At 41.7% G+C, this 26,652-nt stretch overlaps 2 pseudogenes; both read left to right on the top strand.

Moving 5' to 3' along the window:
- LOC115693882 (26S proteasome non-ATPase regulatory subunit 12 homolog A-like) overlaps positions 1 to 26,652 on the top strand; it is a 91,553-nt pseudogene that overhangs the window by 4,029 nt on the left and 60,872 nt on the right.
- LOC115693883 (26S proteasome non-ATPase regulatory subunit 12 homolog B-like) overlaps positions 1 to 26,652 on the top strand; it is a 70,051-nt pseudogene that overhangs the window by 1,738 nt on the left and 41,661 nt on the right.

Genomic DNA, 26,652 nt, shown 5'->3' with positions numbered 1-26,652 from the left:
GAATATTATTGTCGTTTTGAAGTACTACTTGAGGATTACCTTAAACAGATTTGCAGAGCTGTTATGCCTCAGTATCCAGGTCTGATTATATAGAACATTTGTTTATGTTCTTATCAATGTCACTCTTTATGAATGATTGCCTAGACCCCTCATTTAACCCTGAGCAGCCTCTCTTCCTGTGATCCCTGATTGGGGCATGGTTGCTGGACTTGGATATAAGTTCCAAAATATGTGTAAAAGAGGTTTTGGTGCAATGAAAGCCGAAGGCTTGTCTTGGATTTGAGAATGTTGTCTTCATAGTTTTGTTTCGTACACTTGGCTTAGTCAACTTCTGCTCATAAATTTGTTGTAGCTGTGTCATTGTCTGGCCTTGTGAAACCATTTCTTGTGCCATGGAGCCTGAAATTCTAATGCACTTTAGAAGAGTGGGAGGAGCTCTGCTATATTGCTAGAAATAGCTGAGCAAGCTTTTTCTGCTAGTTTTAACACTCACCATTTCCTGTATTCAGAAAATCTTTGTAGCTGAGTCACTCCAGGAAAAGAGCTTTGTTTTTGGGTTCTCTTACTGCTGTTGTTAAGAGACTCTTACTTCTATATTACCATTTTAGGAATCTGAGAAGCATCTCTCCTTAATGGTTTTCCCTGGTGGCAAAGATAGACCGGCCAATGGTAATTGTCAGTTTCCAAACGACAAAGGAAAGCAATGAGATTTTGAACTTGGGCAACAAATTTGGAAAAGCTGCACCTTGTCGAGAAAAGTTGCCACCAAAACCCCAAGGAAACCACGGTTCATAAGGCTGCTTTGAGAGCTTGAAGATGTTCTTAGTTGAATGAATGATCTCTCTCCCCTCGAGCCTCCCTCTCTCTCTCTCTCTCTCTCTCTCTCTCACCGAAGAATGCTGTTTCACATTGTGGTCTCAAGTGGGGACTGGAGATATTCATCATAAGAACTCTAGCGTAGCTGTCTTAAATTTGATTCAATATTTTGCAGGCGGACCAGATCCGGGCCTTGTTTCGGACTGAAATGATATACTGAATACACTTTCTGTATAGGAATGAAGTTTGGTCTTTTCATCTTTCCTCTTTCGTCTTTACCCCCTCCTTTTGATTGAAGATTTGTGGGCTTTCAGGGTCCAGAACTTGTACCCATGGAACAGGTATTAGCATGAGCTGCGCACTCATTTAGACTGAAATAAGCGCCTTGTTACAGAATTGTGTTTCGCATTACCAATATTGCTGGTGCTTGTGTTTTTCTAACAGCAGGGATAACATTAGCTCTCCAGAGAGTAAAGGTTCAACGAATGCTACTTTTCCATTTCATTTCACATCCGAAATGGGCACCCTGTTTCTAGGGAGCTTCATTTCAATAAGATAACTACAATTTTTATTTTCTCAAAGGACGTTATTTTTCTCCAAGTTGATACTTGATACAGGATGCACCTTGTCCTATAGTTTACCAGCTCCTTCATTTTATTCATGGAAACTGAAAAGATTGGGAAAGCCTGTGGTCATGACAACTTTTGACTGTGGAAATAGTTATGTTCACCTAAGTACAAAGCACAATTTTCAATGGTGAAAAGCACAACTTTCTTCACAAAGGTAAATGTATTTATCATTTTATTAAAGAATGCGATCATCATCGAACTTACTTAGCATAAGTCAGACAAAGAAAATTAACAATTTTCAATGTGCTAACCTTTCTTGTTATATGTGCCGTTCAATGCTTTGGAAATTACATCAATCATCATAAGATACACTTGAAAGTCATTCTTGAGGTCCTCATTAACATGATCAATTATTTATGAGAAGTAAAATTTGTTTTTTCTTAAAAAATTAATTTTCAGTTTAAAGCGACCAGAAACATGTTTTAGTGTCCTTACCAAAAAACAAACATGTTTTAGTGTAATTGTCAACGCCTTCAAGTGTAGGGAAAATTCGAGGTAACGCAAAAAATAAATTTTTCGGCCATTATTTGAAGAGCTCTTTTCACCACGTACTTGAAAACCAATTAAAATTCTGAAAATGAAAAAACAACAACTGCTATAAAGCATTCAAAACATTTTGTTGGACAAAAATTAACATAAAAAAAAAGTTTGTGATGTTCATTACAGTGAGGGTGGATCGTATGCTTGATGAAGAAAATGCCATTAATTTTAGTCGACAATTTTCGGCCAATTGGAGTGGTACTAATTTGAAAACCCTACTTCGTTTTTCCTTTTCTTGTTTTTTTACATAACCTTAAATCCCATCTTCCCTTTTATTTTATACAATTCTTTCGTTTTCAATTACTTTTTCTTTTTTTTTACTTTTCCATCCTACCTATAGTCATTTTAAAGGGGCCGACATTACATCGTCAGCATTTCGACAATCCACATCAATAATGTGGTAAATTTAAAAAGTAGAGATAGCTTTTGAAAAAAAAAAGGAAGAGAAAGTCGAGGGACTAAAGGTAATATTACAATCCACGTTATTGGCGTGGTAAATTTAAAAAGTAGAGATAGCTTTTGAAAAAAAAAAAAAGGAAGTGAAAGTCGAGTGACTAAAGGTAATATTAACCCTTCTTTTAAATGAAAACTTATATTCTTATCTTTTGGTATTACACGAATCGTTCCCCTATAAAGTATAGAGGGCTCTTGCTCTTTTCCCACTTTCCCAGGATCTCAGTTGGAGTTGTTGTTGGGCTGAAATCAATCAGACAAAAAACGGCCCAAATGGCGAAATCGGATGCTTACGCTTTCTTCACTTAGGCTACGTTGATTTGGCGAAAAATAAAAATATTTTTTGAGTTTTTCGGTGTTCAGGGACGGAAAACATTTTTCCTCGAAAAACAATTTTCCTCAATGAGGGAAAACATGAACAAATCTAAGATAAATGACTTCCTCTCTCTGAAAAGAGGAAGTCATTTTCCACAAATCTTCTTTTTCTTCTTCTTCTTTCACCATTTTATTTTCAATATTTTCTTTCCCCTCCAGTCGCCTTCCGTTGCTGGTCGTCGGCCGCCGCTGCCGTCGGTCGCCGCCACCGCCGGTCGCTACCGCCGCCGGTCTCCGATTGCCGGCCATTGGTCGCCATCGTCGGCTGCCGCCTCCGCCACCGGTCGCAGGCCGTCGCAGGCCATCACCGGCCCCGCCGCCGGTGGTCGCCGAACACCGAAAAATATTTTTCGAGACTTTTTCAAATTTTAGCTGAACACCAATGGCGTCGTGGGAGCCGCCAGGGAGCCGCTCTCTCTCTCTGCTTAGAGGGAAGAAGCTGTCCCAGAAGGCTGTCTTGCCTTCGCGAGCGTCCCCTCTCTGCGCGGGCTACCATCTTTCGAAGCGAAAAACGTGATCCCAAATTTTACTTTCCTTAGAGTCTCAAGTTCGGTCCTTGTTGAGAAGTCGCGATGGTTTCTGAACGTGGGTTTCTTCGTTTGTGGATTGAAAACAGCGCGGCTGAGACGTAAATACCGGCGAGGGGAAAAGCCCTCGTCCCTATTGATCTTAGCATGGCAATACCCGAAGAAAACATATGCTCAAATAGGTAATGTGCAATTTCTTACCTCAAAAATTCTTTCAATACCTTGTTTTAGACAATCTACGAGGGCTGAATCGAATCGCTTGTACATTTGTTGTTTCAGCGCCAAGATCGGGTTTGGCATGGAAGCATTCGATCGACATTGGTGCAGGCGTGATCAATGCGGACTACAGAGGCCCGATTGGGGTAATTCTGTTCAAACCACTCGGCAAGTGAAGGTGGGCAACAGGATAGCGTGGCTGATTATTGAGAAGATCACGACTCCCGATGTTGCGGAGGTCGAGGACCAGGACTCAACTCTGAGAGGCGCTGGCAGGATTGGGTCGACGGGGTCTGAGGCCAGTGTGCTAGGTTTCGGCCGTCAACTTTGTTCTCTATAAGTTTATTTCATAGGGTTTTAGGTTGTGCCTGGGATGCACGCAAGTCTGGCAGGAGGATTATCTTGGTGAGAAATCTCATCGAACTCTTCGTATGTAAATATCTACTAATTGCTATATGCTCAGCCACACTTTTGAAGTATCTCCTTGTGCTCAGTCTCTCTCCGTTTAATTGTGTAATTTGGATCCCACTTTTTGAGTTGCTAGTTTGCTGGGTTGAGCCTTGCGGCAAGGAATTAGCAGTGCAGCACAGTGCCACTACCTTGTGTACTTCTTTCATCCTTCCGTCTTCCTTCTTTTTACTGCCGTCATCTGGTTTTTGCATTCGTTTTGTTCTCTTCTTTACTTTTGCCCCAGATGCTTCTCTAGTTAACTTTCTTAAGAGGTACGAGAGCTTCTTCAGTGATGTGGTTCTGTTGCGGGGATGCTCGTGCTTTTGTTTTCTACCTTTGAGCTCATTCCACCTTTTCAAGATAACGTACAGGTGTCAGTGCCGAAATAAAGATTAAGAATCTATCATTTTAGACCTTAGTTTTCTGTAGTCTTATGATCATCGGTCCAAATTATGGTCCAAAATCAATCATTTGAGATCGATCTTAACAACCTTTTCCTTAGGGTTAGATTTATACGTACTTATACTGCGTTGGTTGCCTACCATATGTGTACTGATTAGATCTTGAACTGTCATTTTGTGTAGCTGTGACATACCGTCTACATATAACTATCTGGAAAACGAATCTCTTTGCCATATCTATATGGGAATTGGCTCGAGGCAATCTGTAGAGATGCAAGATCTCAGGCCTGATGCTTGTGCTCTAGAATCTAGTATGGTGGAATCCTCTTCTGTTTCTCACCTTGTGTTCTTAGATTTTTTCCCATGATTTCCCCAAATTTTTAGTTCTTGTCTACTCATGTATAAATCACATTACTTTTTTTTCATGTCTAGTTCAGGATACGTTTCATGATTTGTCCTTTGTGGAAAAATTTAAGTGCTTGTGCTGTTTGCAAGTTTTCAATTGGCTGGGATCCTCTTGATAGAGATACTGTATTTGTATTGCACCTTGCTATCATCCTTTGTGGTTCTTTTTTGACTATATTTTCATTCTATAGGGAAAAATTTTCTGGGCTGTTAATCAAATAGTTTAACTCAGTTTTAATTGTGCTCTCGACATTGATTGGATGGTGACGTACGTGTTGCTATTTTCTTATCAACAGGCTTTGACAGCAATGGTGCAACAAACTATGCAATACATTGACCAGACACCTAATCTTGAGACAAAAATAGAGCTTATTCAGACACTTAACTCTGTCCCCGCTGAGAAGGTGAATATGTGGAATCAAACTCTATTGCAGCTTATGTTCATGGGCAATCTGTTTTTATTTCGTGGTTTCTATAGCTAGTTTTGGTATGCAGATATATGTCGAAATTGAGAGAGCCCGGTTGATCAAGAAACTTGCAAAAATAAAGGAAGAACAGGGTCCTATAGCAGAAGCTGCTGATTTGATGCTATAAATTGCCGTAACTAGAAGTTTACTGCTGTTGTCACTGATCTTGTAATTGGTTTTTCCTTGTCCAACATTCCTATGATGGGTTTGAATTGCAGGAAGAAACTTTTTGAGCAATGGCAAAGACGGAGAAACTTGCCTTTATCCTTGAACAAGTACGGGTTTTTTGTATTGCTTTTAGCCGTTTATGCACTATTACTATGACTGGTTTTCCGATTGATGGATTTTGCAGGTTCATTTGTGCTTTAGATTGCCAGGATTATGTCTCTGCACAGATCCTTTCCAGGATTAGCTGTTTGTGCACTATTACTATGATTGGTATCCTGATCGATGGGTCTTGCAGGTTCATTTGTGCTTAGATTGCCAGGATTATGTCCATGCACAGCTTTTATTAAAATGAATAAAGGCTGTTTTAATTTCTTCTCTTGGTCAATTATATAAAGCCAGATTTTAAAAGTCGCTGTTGCCTGCTTGCTCCTATTGGAATTTAATTCCCCTTCGAGAAGGACTCATATGTAACACCTTCACCATTGCACGAACCAACCCGAATTATTATTCAATGAAGGCAATTTCCCCGTTCATATCGCTAATCTACATTTATACAATATTTCGCCAGTATGAGGAATATATTATAATCCGAGTTAGTTAGCATATATTAAGAATTTAATCAACTCGAGGCCCTATTTGGGTAAACAGTCTTATGGGAAGAAAGCAAGGCCGCCCTATATTCCATCCTTCCATACTTATGCTTCTACTTTCCGAGGTACTGCCTTAGTGCTTTATTTGGGAAGGAGGAGAAAAGGAGGAAAAAGAAGTAAATTTTTGTAACTTTTATGAGAAGAAGTAGGAGGAAAATTCAAAATCTCTCTCCTCCTTTCCTCCATGTGTATCCAAGCAAAGCAGCTTTTCCTTTATCACGACGGTGCTTGCTTGCTAAATAGAGCACAAGCGTAGGGTAATTTATGCGTTGTTGCTGCCATAAGAGTCATCATCAGTTGAAATCAACTAAACATTGATTACATTCATCAAATGCACGGAACTTCAATTGTCTTCCGGAGAAGTGGATAGGACAGTGAATGGAGAGTCGGCGTTGCAGGTGTCGTTGTCCTCCTTCGTTACATCCGCGACGTCGTTCGTGCTCGAGTCGAAATCGAACACTGCGCCAAAAAGGAAAATTTGAAGGATCATGAGCATCAAAGAGCGAAGCTTATTGATCATGGTCAAAGCAAGTACCCCAGATCAAGGGCAGAGATGGATCAGTCTAATTGCATTCAAACCTTCCGTTTCTTGATCGCGTGAAGATAAAACACAAGACATCTTATCATTATTTCCTACATGTTATCAACCAAAAGAAGACAAAATGTCCCTCGGTATCTTCATATGTTCATGTTGACTAGATCTGTGCTCAAACCTTGTATGACTTTCTGATGAGAGATCTACTTACAAAACAAGCTCAAAAGGTGCACAAAACCAAATCACCATAATTCTGGGTCTTCTTCAAGATATATCTAGATATTATACCTACTTTGCACTCATAAATGTACGTGAATTTGAAAATTCATGTCGGGTGAGAACCGATTTCTAACTCACCCAGAACGTCGCCGACCTCGAACGCGTGTTGGCTTGCCCAGTCAGAATATGTGCCGGTGCTAGAAGGGATCTTCCATCCCCCAGAACCGCCCACCGTGTAATTCGTCACCTCGGCGTCCAAAAAAAACGCGACCATGACTGCGAGCGCGCAGGCTGTGATTTTGGCGTTGGCCAGCTTTGGCTTGGCTTCGTGTTGCGATTTGAAGCCCAGGTCGCCCCCCAAGAAACGACTCTGTGATCCTTGGTTCGTCAAAGTCGTGACTTGTGAGTGATTCCCGGGTTCAAAAGGGTAACGGGCAGGCTGCATTATGCTGGACAGGCAGTGAGGCATATGCATTAATTCGTGTTGACTGATTATTTTATTTTCCGCGTAGTCGGTGATGGAGTTTGGGATTTGAAATATAAAGTCAAATATCCACGCATAATACACATTACTATTCTGATGCAATTAAATAATTTTTTTTCCAATTATTTTGAATGAATAGCAACCTCTCTCTCTCCCTCTCTCTCTCTGACCGTTCTCAATTTTTTTCATGAGGGGCTTGAGCCCAATTGGGTTGGGGCCTAAAAGACATGGAAAGCCCACACTGATGTGTGGCTTTGAACAAAATTTATGAAAGTCATAGAGGCGTTAAAGTTAGAAGGCATAGACTTCTTATGAACAATATTTTATAAATTTTAAAGTAATATTGTGTTAATTATATGGTGATTGCATGCTTGGGTCTTGAAACTAAATTAATAATTAGGTTTTTGAAACAAAAAGGGAGGGGGGGGGGGGGGTGTTGTGTGAAGACTTTGACATTGGGCTGGGCTTAAACTTGCTCTCGCCAGATATAACTAATTTTGATTTTAAGTCCATCTTAAGTTGATTCAGGCTCGAAGAACTCTAGCCTGAAACTTTAGGTCATGCCTAATTTGGGACAGAAGCTTGGTTAACTCGGTGCGTGAATAGCCGCAACCATCCATGGGTCCAGTTGAGATTGTGGTCCATCGATTTCGAGTTTGCCACTGGTCAGTCCAATGTAACGACGGACTGTTTTGAGTAAGCACTAGTTTGTCATTCCATTAATTACTCCTTTTCACCTTTGCAGTTTCCTTGATATTGTATCATATCCTTGCTTTTATCCGAACACATTCAAGTTTATATAATCAGAAATTGGTCATCAAGAGGTCCATGTGATGTCGATATGCTATCAACTGATTATGATATGATGTATGCTATTTGTGCAATATCCCAATCACAGATGTTGCCCTATGCAATCACACATGTTATGGGAGTAATGGACTATTTCCATCTTATTCTTGTTTAGGCTGCAAATATCGGAATAGACAAAATGGATGCCCTATGATTGGCCCTCACGATGTGGAAAACGCTCACATTTTTATATCGACAACAAAATGGGGAATACATGGAAATCAACATGACTTGCGTTTGTTACATTGCCCTAAGAATGTATTAGATTGCGAATTAGCTCATCCATGAATTGATAATTATCATATATAAATTTATGGAAAAATTACAAAAAAAGTTCTAAACCTATTGTATTTGTGCCAATTCAATTGTAAACCTTTCAATTTAACCAATTTAGTTCTAAACTTTTTAACAATTTACTAATGTGGCCGGAAATCGCTGATATGGACTCTAACCTACGTGGCAAGGCCGGCGCTGACGTGAAAATTTTTATAATTTTTTTCCTTTCTTTTCTTTTCTTTCTTTTTTTTTTCCTTCTTCCTCCGCCGGTTGCTAAGCCTTTGCGATGGTTGGCAATCAGCCACAGGTGAGGGTCAGCAAGGCTCGCTCTCACCGGATCTAGTGAGGGTCGACCTTGCCGACCTCGTCTGCCTAGCGAGGTTCACAGTCACAGGGGCGAGGTCACCGAGGCTGTCAAGGTCACCTTGCCGGGATTTGGCTAGGGTTGACCTCGTCAGCCTTGCTAGCTTTGGGCGAGGCTCAATAGAGGTTGCCCCTTGTATGCCTTGGGTGTCCATGTAGGACGGCCAGCGCTGATTAAACCACCATGTCAGCGCTTTCCGGCTAACATTGGTCGGAAGAACTAAATTGACAAATTGTCAAAAAAGTTATGACTAAATTATTAAATAGTAAAAAAGTTTTTGACTAAATTGATACTATTGAAAGGTTTATGATTGAATTGGCTATCGTACAATAGGTTTAGAATTAAATTCGCACAACTGAACCGCCGTATCATATGTTTATGACTTTTTGAATTATTTTCCCTATTAATTTTTGTCAAAACAAAACTAAAATCTTGTTAATTGAGACTAATGAAAGATGTTGGGTCCATACGAAATTCACATAATCTAATCTTATTAACGAGTACTCAAAAAGCACTTGTTAACCATATTGATAAGAGAGTCTTTCTAGTTTTAGTAACTAATTAGACATAATACGGAGAGACTGTGACGAATTTTTTTATTCAAGATGGATCTTTCTACAAAACTAATTATTACAATAGATCTCTTTTGAAACTATTTCCCAAACTAGACTTCTCTATGCCACATCATGCTTTCAGATTGCTTGTCATCATGCCTTCATCCCAATCACTTCTACATCTCTCCTCGTATTAATTTTTAACATGTTGCACAACCTTTCTTTTCAATATATTTATAACAAATATTAAATCTGAAGAAGAGTTGCACACATCCAACCAAGTTTTATATTATTGATCTGTTACTCCACAAATTTAATATGTTATTAATTTTGAATTCATAATATGGATGAGGATATTTTGAAATACAATTTACAAGTATGGAATTATTTATTCTAAATTTGTAAACCGCTAAAAACAAAATGTTCATTGCAAGTAAATTTAAATACATCCATTTTATCACAAGTTAGACTAGAATTTATAATTCGACAAAAAAAAGACTAGAATTAAAAATAAATAGCTAATACTACATTTTATCAACCAAATTAAATTGTTATCTCATAAGTATAACATTATTTTCATTCAGAAAGATTTATCTTAAAACATCAATTCACTTTATGAATGCAATTAAAAATGTCCTATTTTATGTGGAACTTGTCTATGTTTTACGTAGCAATATTCCCACTTCAAAAAAAAAAAAAGGAAACGAATGAAAGAATCTCTGAGAAAATTAAACTGGCGTAGCATATAGAAGTTAAATAAAAATTCCATTTAATTTGAAATAAAAGTAAACAAAGAAATCAATCAAACTATCAACAAAGAAAAGTTACATTTAATCTACTTAATATACACGTAAATTTATCTAAGGCTCCATTCGATTCACGAAAAATAATTTTCAGGAAAACTTTTTTCGGCTTTTCCGGCGTTCGGTTCATGGAAAATAAACTAGTTATGGCAAATATTTTCCGCCAATGGAAAAAACACCTTCGAAATTGGGGAAAATATTTTTTGCTTTTCAGAAAGCAGAAAACATTTTCCATATCTTCTTTCACATCACTTTCTTTCACCAAACATATTTTCCTTTTATTATTATTTTTTCTTTTTTTTTCTTTTTTTAAAAATCGAGTTTAAATTAATTTTTTTGCTTTTCTTTCTTTTTCCTTTTTCTTCTTCCTTAACCAACCATAGTGGCGGCCAGCGACCGACCACAACGAGTCTAGCCTCACTCAAGGTCACTAGAGCCTGTCGAGCCTTGCCCATCTCGTTGGATCCGACGAGGCGGAGCCTTGCCATAGGCCGGCGAGGTGGCAAGCTCGAGCCTCGTCGGCCTACGGCGAGGCTAGAGCTCACCTATGGCCGGCAACCAGTCAAGGAAGAAGCAAAAGGAAAAAAAAGAAAAAGGAAAAAAAGAAAAAAATTTAAAAATTGAATTTGTTTGGTAATTTTCCCCAGAAAATCAAATCAAATATCAAACAGCGGAAAATATTTTATAGTTCATTTTCAGGTTTCAGCCAAACATCAAAAAATATTATTTTTTTCTGAAAAATATTTTTTGAAAACGTCACATTTTTTGCGAAACGAACGGAGCCTAAAATAAAGCTTATCCAAAGATATAATGGTGTTTTCTCACAATCCAATGGCACGACCGTAATTAGTGGGCTACCTTGAAAGAAATTGCCCAACAACCCATTGCCAAGACCCCCAAAGATATATTGGTGTTAATTACGAATAGTGATTGACAAACTTTTTTTTGCCCCGATTACATCCTGGATTTCAATTTTTCTCTAGGAGGATTTATCCATCAAGCATGCCCATTAATTATTAAAAGCACCACTAGGGAAAGAAGTACACATTACAATGTGAAAAAGTTGCGTTTCATATACTTCTCTAAAGTTCATTTGGGATAAGTACACCAGAAATTCTAAAATTGTTAAGAAAGTACAATTGAGTCATAAAGTTTCAAATAGTACAATCAAGTTTAAAACCTTCCAAAAAAATTTTTTTTTGTCGAAACTAACAAAAAATGTTGACTTTGCTTTTTTTTTTTAAAAATTACTTTCTTAAGGTAGATGGCGCCAACGTGACGTCTACCAAGCGCCACATCAAGAAAAAATTGAAAATTTAAAAAGAGAAAAGAAAAAGGGATAGAAAAATTTTAAGAAAAGGAGAAGAATTAAAAAAATAAAAAAGCTAAAAATCTAATACCACCACCTGGAGGCCTCGCCACCCAGCCGCCATCGATTCTGCAATGGCGCCACCACTACCATTAATCGGTCTCAACCCCACCAGCGGCCATAGATCCGACCTCGCACCAATCACGATGGCTTTACCACCATCAATGAGTCCTCCAGTCTCGCACCAATCATGACCCCAGACCCGAGGTTGTGGAGGTCGAAGCATAGCCGTCATCTCACTTGCAACCATGGCCGCTAGAGCTTCGTCGAAGTTTGTCACACCCCGTACCCCACGAAGCACAACATCCCGTCACGGTCGATTAAGGTGCAACGCTCCCAGGAAGCGTCGCCGACCCAAACCCAAACAGAGATCAAGCACAAGTGGAAGTACGTATATAAATATATATATACACCCTGACAATAAAATACATGAGGCCAAGGTAGCACAACCAGCAAACAACACCTCTGAAAGTATGTATACTAGTAGTACTAAAGAAAACTTTTTACACAATTCATTTAGACAACAGTAGAGGAAACACACAGTCAGCAGCCACTCAGTCAAAAGGGGTCAATGAAAAACACTTCGGCTCCTCAGCTTCCTCGACCATGGCTACAGGTCCGTCCCCACAAGGGTGCACACTAGATGACCGCTGGATGAACTGCGGTATACCAAAAGGAGGCGCTCTCCTCGGCATCCTACGGCTGGGGGTCTGAAAAGTTTCGGTTTACACAACCGTGAGACGAATCTCAGTGAGTTCAACCCCTAAACCTAGGCTAGGCTAGCATGCAATCTCCTGACCGGAAAATAAATATGTGAAACCATAGTGCAACAACAATCAAATAATCCTCCGACCCTGTAGGTTAGGCAGTTCAATATATAATAATCACGGCACGTATGTGGCACATATTATCACACGTACGCCAATCACATGCTCATGCACCGAGGCTCACACACTCGCATGCCAGTCCATGCATGTTCATGCATGCAAATGTCGTCGACATGTCACGTGTATTTCCCGGCCCACTGGCCCACACTGGCACACTGGCAATCGCCCAATTTATTATTTATTACGACTCGAGTCAACAACATTCACGGCCCGGTGCGTCTAGCCTGCTTCAAAGTGCATGAGGCGCAACAACCAATCTGGCCCAGTGTCTCTAGCCTGCTTCAAAGTGCATGAGGCGCAACATGCATTCTCCTTGCGAACCGAGCCTGCTTCAAAGTGCATGAGGATGGTCGCCTTCCGGACGTACCAGGCATCGTCCCGCTTCAAAGTGCATGAGGACGGTATCGACCCGAAGGTCATGACCCAAAGGTCCTTAGGTGATCACACAACTCATTATTATTCGAACCCGCGTATAACGCCTGTGGTATTTTAGGTGATCACATGCTCATGGCAGACACGCATTCTCGCGCAATTTCATCACATGCCTCACTCTTGGCATACGCAATGCGTGTCCATGTTATGCAATGCAATGCACCACGAGCACCAATATAATTCAGACACCCAATGTCACAACACGTGCTTAATTGGCCCAATTAATACCGTGTGGCCTAACGTGCGATTCACAAATCAGTAAATCATTGTAAACCAAACAATGCCCAATCGCACTCCATAAAATCAGCCACACCACATACGACATAGCAGTACGAAATCAATCACAATTAAGCACAATTGACGTGCAATCAGTCAACCCGGACATACCCGGTAATTTTCCAACGGGCTCCTAAATTGGTCATTTAATCCAATTAATCTCCCCAATTAATTCTCATTAATCCACTAAATTTCCCAATGATAATTTCTACCAATCCGTCCTCAACCCAGTCTGAAATACACACTGATACCATCTAAGCCAGTCTAAATTGTACCGATAATACCTAAACCAGTCCAGAAAAACGCACTAACAGTCCTAATCCGGGTTTAGGAATTTTACTCACTTAATTTCTGCACCACGGCGACGGGGAACGACGGTCGATCACTGATGAACTGTGAAACCGGCGGCGGAATTCCCGGCGGTACTGTTCACGCGGTACTGTTCACTCGGCACTGTTCACGGCGGTACTGTTCACGGATTACTGTTCGCAGCGTACGGGGCTTGTACGAACGAGCGGAAAAACGGTGGCCGGCGAAGTGGCGGTGACGGCACGGCGGCCGTACGGTCCAGCGTGAACAGTGATCCGTACGGGGACGCGATGAACAGTCCGTACGGACAGGGCTGGATGGCGACGTACGGGCGGGCTGGACGGCTGGGTGGCGACGGAACGACGATCAGAGCTCCGGCGAAGCTCCGGCGACCCTTTTTGCCGGACGGGAAAGAGAAAAAGAGGGAGAAAGAGAGAGAAAGGGAGAGAGAAAAGGGCTGGACAGCGGCGAGGCTGAAGCTGGGGGACTATGTGGTCGACGGCGGGGCACGGCGGTCGGCGGCGGCACTCCGGTGGCCGGCGGCAAACTCCGGCGAAGCCAAAACCAAGAGAGAAAATGGAGAAAAAGAGAGGAAAAAGGAAGAGAAGCTGCTGGTGGGGGCTGGTTCTGCCATGAGGGAGGGCTGAGGAGAGAGAAAACAGTCCAACTTGGTCAAATAAAGCAGCCCAAAGTGCCACGTGTCGCCGATCCGTGAAAAATGACCAAAACGCCCCTAATCTAACGGTTCTAAAGAGATAGGCTTAAATAATTGAGGGGCAATTGGGTCTTTGGTGCCAATAATGCAGCTGATAACCACAGTTACTTATCCCAAAAATTTCCCAAAAATTCGGACCCGAAAACGGCCCAGGGGCAAAACCGTCATTTTTCCGGTCCCGGGGCGAAATTCCAATTTTCGCACATATGTGTTCCATATGTGCGTGGCCAACATAATATGGCGTCGGATTCGCGAAATTCACTTTCTAAGCCCTCGAAAATCGACTACGAAGTTTCAGGAATAAAATAATATTATTTTTCCAATTTTTGTCGAAATTCCAATTTTTGGCCAAAACCACTCTAAATGTGCGTGGCCACCGCAAAATGATCTTGGCCGCGAAAAATAACCTCAAACGGCCTCCGAATCCAGCCTCGGTGCCCACAGGGGCAAAACCGTAATTTTTCACCCCCGGACCGAAATTCCACTTTTTGCTCGTACTAACTCCAAACGTGTGTGGCCAGCGTAATATGACGTCAGATTCCCAAAAATAGTCTCTTAAGCCTTCGAAAATCAACATCGAAATCCAGGCCCAATTTCGTGATCAAAACTCGCTCAATTTCCAATTTCGGGGTCTCTCACTAACGGGTAGCATTTTAGGACATACGCGTATCGACCTAGGGTTATTCGAATTACGACGGTCCCGATCATTGAGAGAATGAGAAATTATCATTAGTTCCAAAGATCACGATCGTTCGGTTCAGGTTCAGGACTGGTTGGCCACGTGCACTTTCGGTCTTGCAGAATCACCTGCGATCCGATTGTACATCGCTGGCCTTGGCCAAACCAAATCCATCACCTTTGGCCCAAAATATTCACTCATCGTATCTCGAGATCGGTGTCCCGTTCACTGTCGAGTCCCTGGTCCACGTACCGTTTCCTAGTTAGCCATACCCCATTGGTTAGTATCCCGAGAGTGATCAGCTCTGGGCGAGACTTACTAAAATGAAATGCGAAATATTGTCAATTTTATTGATCCCGGAATTACGTCGAAATTCGGGTTGTTACAAAGTTGGCTGTGGCTACTCCAGCTTCTAGGCTTCTTCTAGCTCGTGGCCATGACCACTTGAGCTTCATTGAGCTTGGCCATGGTCACTTGAGCTCCCAAACATCGTTTGGTGGAGGTCAACCTTGAGGATGGCGACAAGGAGGCATCGACAATGGGCGGATTAGAAGGTCGAAGCATAGCTCTTCACACTAGCAACCATGGTCGCTTGAGCTTTTTCGAATCCATGGCCATGGCTGCTCGAGTTACATGGAGCTAGATCATGGCCGCTCTAGCTTCTAGGCTTCTTCAAAGCTCGCAGGTATGGCCACTCAAGCTTCGTCGAACTCGGTCATGACGCTCGAGCTTCTGAACATCGTTCAAGGAGGACGACATTGAGGACGGTGACAAGGAGGAAGCAGTCATAGGTGGATCGGAGCTGGGGTAGGTTGAAATATAACTGTCTTCAACTGGCAGCTGTGGCCGCTCGAGTTTTGTTGAGCTCAATCTAGCGGCACCAGCTTCCAAGTTTATTCAAGCTCGCGGCCAGGGCCACTCCAAGTTCGTCGAGCTTGGTCATGGTCGCTCGAGCTTCCATACATTGTTTCGTGGAGGTCGACCTTGAGGACGATGACAAGGAGGATGCAGGGATGGGCAGATTGGAGTTGGGGGTGCAGTGGTTGGGGGAGCAGTCACAGAGTCAGGCGAAGATAGCAGTCGATGGATTTGGTTGATGGTGGATGCATTTGGTTGATAGCCAACGGAGGAAGAAGTTGTTGGAGTTGTAGATGCCACGTCAACACCTCTCTCCTAAAAAAAAGAAAATGCAGGGAAAATTACAAAAACAGTCATAGATCTATTGCAATTGTGTCAATTCAGTCTTAAACATTTTTTTATGTCAATTTAGTCCTAAACATTTTGCATTTGTACCAATTCAGTCCATACGGCCAATTTTGGCCGGCCGACGCTAACGTGGATGCCGGCCGGCCAGTCAGCCGACCATGACGTGGACAATGGCCGACGCTAATGTGGCAATTTTAAATATTTTTTATTTTTTATTGTCATTTCCTTCTTTCCATGGCCGTCCACTAAAGGCTAGGGCCAACGAGGTCACCCTCGCCGGCCACTGGCGAGGGCGAGCTCGATCTTGTCCACAGCCATGGCGAGGCTAGCCCTCGCCTCACCGTGGCTGGGCAAGCTCAAGCTCGCCCACAGCCATGGCGAGGCTTGACCTTGCCCACAGCCATGGCGAAGCCTGACCTTGCAAGATCTGGGCAAGCCTTGCTGATGCACCTAGGGGACCGGCGGACCCGTTATGCGACTAGACGAACCGACGGGCTCGAAGTCAACGATCTCGGATTGAGCTCAAATTTGGTCGGCTGAAGTGAAACGACGTGCTGATCAATACACACTGCCGTTGGCTGTGATTAATGATAGATTTTCGCGATTCGGGATCGTTTAGATGGGTTTTTCTATTATTTTAGTATTTTTTATGGGTTAATTTAGTAAATGGCAGTTTCATAATTTTGCGTTTTGATGTTTATTAATCCTAGTAGGGTTAGGTTTGGGGATATATAAGCTTGTTTTAGGGTTTCGTTGGAGGGGGACTTTGGATATTTTTTATAGTTAATCGATTGAGAGAACAGTTTGTTCCTCATTATCGTTTCGATTCTTCTGTTTAGCCTAATTTCTTTCGCGCTTCGGCATCAATTGGTATCAGAGCATAGGTTACCTGAATCAATGGCTGAACATAATCGAGGTGGTCGAAGACAGCGTGCTCGTGGAGGCCGAGGGCGTGGAGTCGTTCTTGATGCAGATGAACAGTCGCGTCTGAGAGACCTGCGAGAAATAGAAATTCAGGAACAGAGAAGGTGAATCCAGGATTTAGAGCAACGTCTTGTGGAGGCAGGGCTTGATGCGCAATCCGAAGAAGAAGCATAATCTAAGGATCCATTCGATGATGAAGAGGAGGACATAAACCCTTTCGGGGTTATGAACCAGGGGCAGAATTGAGGAGTACGACCTGGAAATCAGCGCTCTTTTCAAAATTTCGGGATGAAGATCGAGATTCCCGAGTTTAATGGTAAGACTCATCCTGATGAGTTTATTTATTGGTTACATACGGTAGAATGGATTTTTGATCTTAAAGACCTAACTGAGGGGCAAGAAGTGAAGTTGGTGGCTATTAGGCTGTGAAAACATGCTTCGATTTGGTGGGAATACGTGAAAAAGCAACGCGCTAGAGAGGGGAAGCCGAAGGTAGATCGCTGGGAGAAGATAAAAAAATTGTTGCAAATTTTTTTTTTGCCTACCCATTATAGGCAGGAGGTGTTTATCGAGTATCATAACGTCAAGCAAGGTGATAAAACAGTTAAGGAATTTACAGAGGAATTTGATCGCTTGCGGATGCGTTGTGATGTGGCGGAGGAAGACGAGCAAACAATTGCTCGATATCTGGCAGGGCTGCGATATGAGATCTCTGATGTTGTCCAATTACAGCAGTATTGGACATATGAGGATGTGTGCAAACTAGCCCTAAAGGTGGATGGGCAGTTTAAAAGAAAGAGCAGTAAGTCCAAGTGGTCAAGCAGCGGTTCTAAGTGGTCAGGCAGCAGTTCCAAGTGGTCAGATAAAGAGTCCCGAGGGAAAGCAGGGAGTTCTTCAGCCCCGGCGGCAGTTAAGGGCGCTTGTTCAAAATCAGCAACAAAAGGAGCTGCAGGCAAGCGATGTTTCAAGTGTCAAGGACTCGGGCATTTTGCTGCTGATTGTCCGAACCGACAGTTTGTGACACTTGTAGATAATCCAACTTTTGATGAAGACCCAACTTATGATGAATCTGATGGAGAGCAAGAAGATGCGGATCCAGATCAAGAGGACATTGTCTATGCCGATTCTGGTGAGTCTTTAGTTATGCGTCGGGTTTTAAATATTGCTGAGGTAAATAATGAATCGTGGCTCATGCATAATATCTTTCATTCTAAGTGCACTAATGGGGTGAAAAGTGTGTAGTATGATAATTGACGGGGGAAGTTGCGAGAATGTGATATCTACCACTATGGTAGAAAAGTTGGGTTTGAAAACTGTCGAACATCCTCAACCATATAAGCTGTCATGGCTTAGGAAGGGGAATGAGGTAAAAGTGAGCAAGAGGTGTTTAGTGCAGTTCTCGATTGGGAAGAAATATACTGATGAAGTGTGAGGTGACGTAGTTCCAGTGGATGCTTGTCATATTCTATTAGGAAGACCTTGGCAGTTTGACAGGAAAACACAACATGACAGATTCAACAATACGTACACCTTCAAGAAGGATGGTCGGACCATTACTCTGGGTGGGTCCTTCAGATTTGAGAAAAAAAGGGAAAAGTAATCTGCTTTCCAAATCAGAGTTCTAGGAGGAGGCGGTGAATGCCCGAGAGCTTTTTGCTGTTGCAGTCATGGAGCAAAATCTTGATAGTCCAGAAATTTCAACTCAAGTTCTGCCTATACTTGAAGAGTTTGCTGATGTCGTACCAGAGAAATTGCCACCTGGATTGCCACCCATGAGGGACATTCAGCATTGTATAGATCTCGTTCCAAGTGCTGCTATTTCTAATAAGGCAGCTTACAGAATGAATCCTAAGGAGCATGAGGAGATGCAGAGGCAAGTGCAGGAACTATTAGAAAAGGGTGCAATTCGAGAGAGTATGAGCCCTTGTGCAGTGCCAGCTTTGTTGGTTCCTAAGAAAGACGGGTCGTGGAGAATGTGCGTGGATAGCAGAGCTGTCAACAAGATCACGATCAGATATCACTTTCCTATCCCGAGATTTGATGATTTAATTGATCAGCTGTATGGAGCGACTATCTTTTCGAAGATGGACTTGAGGAGTGGATATCATCAGATTAGGGTGCGTCCTGAAGATGAGTGGAAGACCGCTTTTAAAACTTGAGATGGTCTGTATGAGTGGATGGTGATGCCTTTCGAGTTATCTAACGCGCCGAGCACCTTTATGAGACTGATGAATCAGGTGTTTCATCCTTTTATTGGCCAGTTTGTCGTCGTATATTTCGATTATATTTTGGTTTATAGTGCATCGACTGATCAACACTTGCAGCATTTGAGAAGGGTGTTCGAGACATTGAGGGAGCAGAAAATATATGCTAATACCAAGAAGTGTGACTTCCTGACTGATCGTGTGACCTTTTTGGGATATATAGTAACCAAAGAGGGCATTCAGATGGACCTAGCTAAGATTGAGGCTATTACAAATTGGGAGATTCCGAAAAATATTCATGAGGTACGTAGCTTTCATGGGCTTGCGTCTTTTTATCGGAGATTTGTTCGGGATTTCAATACTATTATTGCACCTATGACAGATTATCTGAAAGGAAGTAAATTTGTGTGGACTAAGGAGGCAGAAGCTGCCTTTCAATTATTAAAGAAGAAGGTGACTGAAGCACCTGTTCTCGTGCTTCCTGACTTTAATGAGATTTTTTAGGTGCACTGTGATGCTTCAGGTGTTGGTATTGGGGGTGTCTTGAGTCAAAAATGTAAACCTGTAGCATTCTTTAGTGAGAAGTTGAATGAGGCGAAAATGAAGTATTCAACTTATGATAAAGAATTTTATGCTATTGTGAGGAGTTTGGAGCATTGGAGGCACTATCTTATTTCGAAAGAGTTTATCTTATTTTCTGATCATGAAGCCTTGAAATACATCAATGGGCAGCACAAATTGAACGCAAGGCATGCGAAGTGGGTGGAGTTCATTCAGGTTTTCAGTTTTTCCATCAAGCATAAAGCGGGAGTGCTAAATAGTGTGGCAGATGCATTGAGCAGAAAATACTCTTTGCTCTCTACAATGCAGGTACAAGTTCTAGGCTTTGATACTTTTAAAGATTTATATGTTGATGATCCTCATTTTGGGGATATCTGGAGGAAGAGCAAAACGGAACCTTTTCAGCAATTTCAGATCGTGGAAGGTTACCTATTTAAAGGTAACAGATTGTGCGTTCCTCAATATTCTTTGAGGGAATCTATTATTATTGAGGGACATGCAGGCGGTTTAACTAGGCACTTTGGCGTAGATAAGACGAAGGCCTTGTTAAGTGAACATTTTTATTGGCCTCGGATGGAGCGTGACGTGACGCGTTTTATAGAGAGGTGCAGCGTATGTCATGTGGCAAAGACCAAGAGTACTAATGCTGGACTATATATGCCTCTACCTATTCCAGTTGCACCGTGGGAGGATGTCAGTCTTGACTTTGTCTTGGGTTTGCCAAGAACGCAGTGGAGTAAGGATTCAATAATGGTGGTTGTCGATAGGTTCTCGAAGATGGCCCACTTTGTCCCGTGTAGCAAGTCCTATGATGCTTCACAGGTTGCTCGATTGTTTCTGCAGGAGATTGTTAAGCTACATGGAATTCCTAAGTCCATAACCTCAGATCGTGATGTAAAGTTTGTGAGTCACTTCTGGCGCACTCTTTGGAGATACGTGGGCACAAGTTTGAAGTTTAGTTCCTCTCATCATCCTCAGACTGATGGTCAGATAGAAGTTGTCAATCGAAGCTTAGGGAACTTGCTACGGAGTTTGATTGGAGATAATCCGCGACAGTGGGACTTGGCATTGCCTTAGGCAGAATTTGCATATAACAAATCTGAGAACCGAACTACAGGCAAGACTCCTTTTGAGATGGTTTATGGGCGTAATCCAATTACTCCATTGGATCTCACACCGATACCAGTTCTCAAGCAATTTAGTTTGGAAGTTGAAGAACATGCAAAGCATATCAAAGAGCTGCATTTCTAGGTCCATAATTAGATCAACAGGCAGAACATGAAGTATAAGCAGCGCGTGGATATACACAGGAAAAGAGTCGTTTTCAAGGAAGGTGATCTAGTTTGGATTCACCTTAGGAAAGAACGATTTCCAGCAAGTAGGTTTGGCAAGCTTCAACCTAGAGCTGATGGACCCTTCAGAGTTTTGGAGCGAATTAGTGACAATGCTTACAAGATCGATTTGCCGGGTAAGTATAATGTATCCGGAACTTTTAATGTAACAGATTTGTCACCTTACTATGCTGAAGAGGAAGAAGATCCTGAAGAGATTGACGACAATGAAGACGAAGCAGATTCGAGGACGAATCTTTCTCTAGCAGGGGAGGATGATGCACCTAGGGAACTGACGGACCCGTTATGCGACTAGACGAACTGACGGGCTCGAAGTCAATGATCTCGGATTGAGCTCAAATTTGGTCGGCTGAAGCGAAACGGCGTGCTGATCAATACGCACTGCCGTTGGCTATGACTAACAATGGATTTTCGCGATTCGGGGTCGTTTAGATGGGTTTTTCTATTATTTTAGTATTTTTTATGGGTTAATCTAGTAAAGGGCAGTTTCGTAATTTTTCATTTTGATGTTTATTAATCCTAGTAGGGTTAGGTTTGGGGATATATAAGCTGGTTTTAGGGTTTTGTTGGAGGGGGACTTTGGATATTTTTTATAGTTAATCGATTGAGAGAATAATTTGTTCCTCATTATCGTTTCGATTCTTCTGTTTAGCCTAATTTCTTTCGCGCTTCTTCATCACTCGCTCTCGCCAAAGTCGGTGAGGGCGAGCTTCACCAGTGGCCGGCGAGGTTGACCTCACTGGGCCTAGCCTCTAGCTGTCCGGCGACCGGCCATGGGAAGAAGGAAAGGAAAAAAAAAAAAGAAAAGAAAAAAATAAAATAAAAATCGAAAAAATATCAAAAAATTACCACGTCAGCGTCGACCGGACAGTCGACTCCGGCCGATGTCCACGTCAGCGTCGACCGGACAACCGACGCCGGCCGACATTCACGTCAATGCCAACCGGCCAAAATTGGCTAGATGGACAGAATTGGCACAGATACAAAAGATTTAGGACTAAATTGGCGCAAAAAAAAGGGTTTAAAACTATTTTGGTAATTTTCCCAGAAAATGCAACATTGGCATTTTCCGTTAGTTAAATTAGATGGGTTCTTAATTGCATCTATTTGACAAGTTTTTGGACTTGATTGTATTATCCGAAAGTTTTAAAACTCGATTGCACTTCTAAATAATTTCTAAGATTGATGATACACTTATACCAATTTATATTGTTTTAGCTTTATTATTTAACATTTATTATATGCATGTGCTTGATTATTTCTTCCGTAACGAAACACGTAACCTTTAACGTATCATTCTCGTGAACTACAATGTCCACCATATTGTAATGCTTCATTTTTTTTTTCCATTTGTAATTTGCGGTAGTACATTAAGCCTTTTAATAAAACCGATTCTACTTAGGTAACAAAAAAAAGCAATTGGTTATGATACAATACTATATAACAATATAATTGGTGAAAGTTGTGATATTTTGATACAATTGGTTCATAATATCCAATAACTAATGGCAAACAACCTTAACTAAATAAGTGATTATCTTGACTAAAAAGCTAAGAAATAAAAGAATGTCAACATGAAATAAAAAGTTCAATAAAAAATGAAATAAAAAGGTATGAAGTATCATCGAGTAATTATTCGATTGTGGAGAAGCCGTTGGCTGAGAATTCCTAAATGTAACACTGCAAGAATAAATGTTATGCAAAATGTTTCAAATAATTAATTCAAGGAAAGACATAAGTGTTGACACCTAAATTTAGAAAAATTGTCCAAAAAGTCCTAAACCTTTCGATTTTGCCAATTCAATCTTAAACATTTTCACCTTTTGCCAATTCAGGCGCTAACGTGGCCGCCGGTCATCCGGCCAATGTTGACGTGACAATTTTTTTAATATTTTTTCGATTTTCTTTTCTTTTCTTTCTTTTTTTTTTCTGCCCTTCTTCCCTCTAGCTAGTCCAGTGACCAGCAAGAGGCACGGGCCAGCGAGGTTGACCTCGCCGGCCATTGGCGAGGGCGAGCCTTACCCGCCCTTGGCTGGGTGAGGTCGAGGCCGACCGCACCGTCATTGGGTTCCACCACACCCAGCGACGGTGAGGTTGGCCTCGCCATTCTGGGTTCCACCTCGCCGAATGACGGCAAGGTCGACCTCGCCTTGGCTTGGCGGGCCTTGCCCAGCCAGGGGCAGGCGAGGCTCACCCTCGCCAGTGGCCGACGGGGAAGAGCTTCACCAGAGACCGGCGAGGGAAGGGTAGAAAAGAGAAAAGAAAGAAAAGAAAAAAAAAAGAAAAAAATTCGAAAAAATAAAAAATTGCCACGTTAGCATTGGCCGAACGATCGACACCGCTTGGCCAAAATTGGCCGGATAGACTGAATATACACAAATGCAAAAAGTTTAGGATTAAATTAGCAGAATTGAAAGGTTTAAGATTGAATTGGTAAAAGTGTAATACGTTTAGGACTTTTTGGATAATTTTCCCCCTAAATTTTTAGGTTCCATTTAGGCATTCATTTCATAGAACATTAGGGATTGACCTTGACCCTAAACAAAAATATTAGTTAAATTGCATATAGATATTAGGAGTATATGCATTAATAGTTAATTAAACCATATAGTTTGCATATTTATTGGACCGCGGCGGATGAACTTAAACGAAAGGTTCTGAACTTGATTAATTAAACTGACTAAGTCTACAGAACATGAATTTTGGTCAAGCCATTAGAGATTGGAGTGTCGACAAGTGGCTTGCGAAATATGTCAAAGGAAAATTCTTCAGGTCAAAAAAAGGACCAAGAGGGAAAGAGATATTGAGCAATGAATAGAAAGATATGTCCATGGTCAGGAATGTTGGGCAATATATTGATCTAAAGCAAATGTATCTCAACAACAGAGCGCATGCTTGTGGTTGAACGCAGAATATCTTTAGCCAAATATTTTATACATGATTGTGGGTCTAAGAATCAGAATTTTCGGTCACCTCTTCCGACGAGTGATTCACAGGAAAAGGAAATAGCACCACAAGAATATTGACAAGCTCTTTTGGAAATCAATTGCGGAGGTCTTCTTTCTTTAGAAAAGATGATTCTCTTCGACACTTAGCAAGGGTGCACGTTCACCTCATCACAGGGGGACCACTTCTTTCCCATATGAAAGAGGCTTTTGGGCATCCACGAAAAAGGGCAGGGGGGGTTCAGTGGTTCACAATGGAGAGATGGCCACAATTAGAGAAGAGACGGCCATAATTTCAAAGGAGAAAAAGTGTGGTTCTTTCGCAAAAGGAGACAAGACATTCGAGAGAGAGATACGCAACACACTGAAGAGAACGAAGAGGGCAGCACCCACCGCTCACGAGAATACTCTTCTTCGTCCTTGCTCATCGCTACACTTGTGAGAATCCAGCAAAACTGCGCCTTGTTGCTCCACCGAGACCCATTCCTGACAGCAATAGCGGTCTCCTGACGTTTGCCAATCGCTGTCCGCGCGTTGCTTCCCCGCATCGTCAACGCTGACCATCGCGAGCACCACCGACGCAGCAGCGAATTCCCAGTAATGACAGCGATCACCAAGCGAGACCAGCGCAGCCCGGAAATCAGCGAGCTTCCAACAGCAGCCACGACCATACACCTTACAGCCTGCGCAGTCCAGCCACCTCCAGTCGAGAGCAGCGTCTTCGCCGTGCACCAGAGTCCTCGGTGAGAATCTAGCTCGACGCCAGTAGCCTGGGAAATCCCTCAGCGAGATCTAGCACTATACCATCCCTATCTACAGCAGCTCCTGCGCTGGTCTTGGCCATCTGACACTTCCGGACTCCTTGGTTTTCTGGTGACAAATTCAGCTTCCCGGTAGTTTTCACTGCAGCGTCCAGGAGATACCCAGCAGCCTCTGTTGCTGTTCTGTTCCTCCCCGCTGGACAGTCCAGTAGTTCACTGTGCCGGTGAGTTCCTTGTTGCTGCTGCCTTGGCTACGCTCCTTTGCTCACCATCGGTTTCCCCACCAGAGCCTCGCCGGTTGCCAAGCCTTCTGCCGCCGGTCCCCTTTTTTGGAAGCAAATATTCCAATCTAGGTAATTTCTCGAGCCGAAATATATTGATTTCCTAAATAGGATTATTTTGATTCTAACTTGATTTGTTTGGAATTGTTAGGCATATCCAATCTACAAGATTTTCGTGTTTTAAGATACGCGTATAATCGGTAATTTGATCTTTAAGCATAAGATTGGGTTATGGATTGCCTTTGTTTCCTACTTTGGTTGATTGGAATATATGATTTCGTGGAACGATTATATTATATGTTGTTTATTTCCTTATTTGAAAATATAAAAAAATTGCATTGCATAATATGATCGATTGCATTCCTATTTATTTCCTAATTTATAATTGCATGTCTAGGAATAATATAGTACTTTAGGAAAGTTTCGATGTAAAATAGGATTTAATTTAATTAAATAATCTCATATTATAGATAGCTTCATATTTTGACTTGAGAAGAAGATCACAAAAAATAGCTTGAATATAATCTCTAGATTTAGTTGCATTGTTGCTATGTCATCATTGCCATTTCATTGTTACGACATATGCCATGTCATCATTATTGCCATGTCATCAATATCATGCCATCATTTATGTCACATCATCATATGCCATGTCATTCAATATATGTCATTTAGTGATGGCATGTTTAGGTCATATAATCTACATTGCATGTCACATGAGAATAGTTCATATTTGCTTATTTGTCATCAGAATTAGGTCATATAGATTGCAATATTGCATATTACATGTCATGTTAAATTAGTATTATGTAGACCTAATTTATAATTAAAATTGCATCTCATGCATTGCTAAACGCGAACGATTACCTCGTGAGAGGAACCTTTCTTGTTTAGTAGTCAATTAGTTTTCCCTTCGGTGGTACACCTAAGATCGCAATAATAAGTGACATGGGTGAGGAGGTGATGCCTAGATAATCTTTACTTAGGCATGATGCGGCATGGAGAAATCTAGTTTGAGAAAATTGTTTTGGGAGAGATTAATTTTGGGAGTTACTTTTCTAGAGGAATCTTTTTGGAAAAAAAAGTTCGATTGTGGATTGAGTATAGCAAAATTTCCATATTTGAATGTTAATAGTGTCCTGATGATAATTATTAAAAAAATCGTATATCATTCGACGATTAATATGTTTTTGTCAACCGAACGTTTTTGTAATTGACTCATGTACATTAGCACCAGGAACATGAGTGTTGGTTGCTCGTTTTCTTTTCTATTTCTTAATTCACAGAAAAAGCTAGAGTCAGTCAAGAAGCGTGCAATAATTGTCTTTTTCGGCAGCATGCATCGCAGCGGTTCGATCAGCAAGAACTAAGCATTATCCAAGAAAGCACGGTAGAGCGTTGCGCAGTGGTAAACCAAAGTCGAAAGGCTGAGAATGGGTGGACATCACAGCAGTGGAGAAGTGGGTGGGTTTTGTAGTTCGGGCACTCCCCAGGGCATCGATGACTCCTTGCTCCTCTTATCTTCTCTTCTCTGCTTTCTGCTTTGAGTTCTCCATTTTTTTCTGATTAA

The sequence above is a fragment of the Syzygium oleosum genome, unplaced genomic scaffold (genome assembly GCF_021117445.2).
Source record: "Syzygium oleosum isolate NSW1041296 unplaced genomic scaffold, Sole_v2.1 Sole_v2.44, whole genome shotgun sequence".
Classification (NCBI taxonomy): domain Eukaryota; kingdom Viridiplantae; phylum Streptophyta; class Magnoliopsida; order Myrtales; family Myrtaceae; genus Syzygium; species Syzygium oleosum.
Note: the sequence above shows the minus strand (reverse complement) of the source record. Positions and strands in the feature narration are given on the sequence as shown.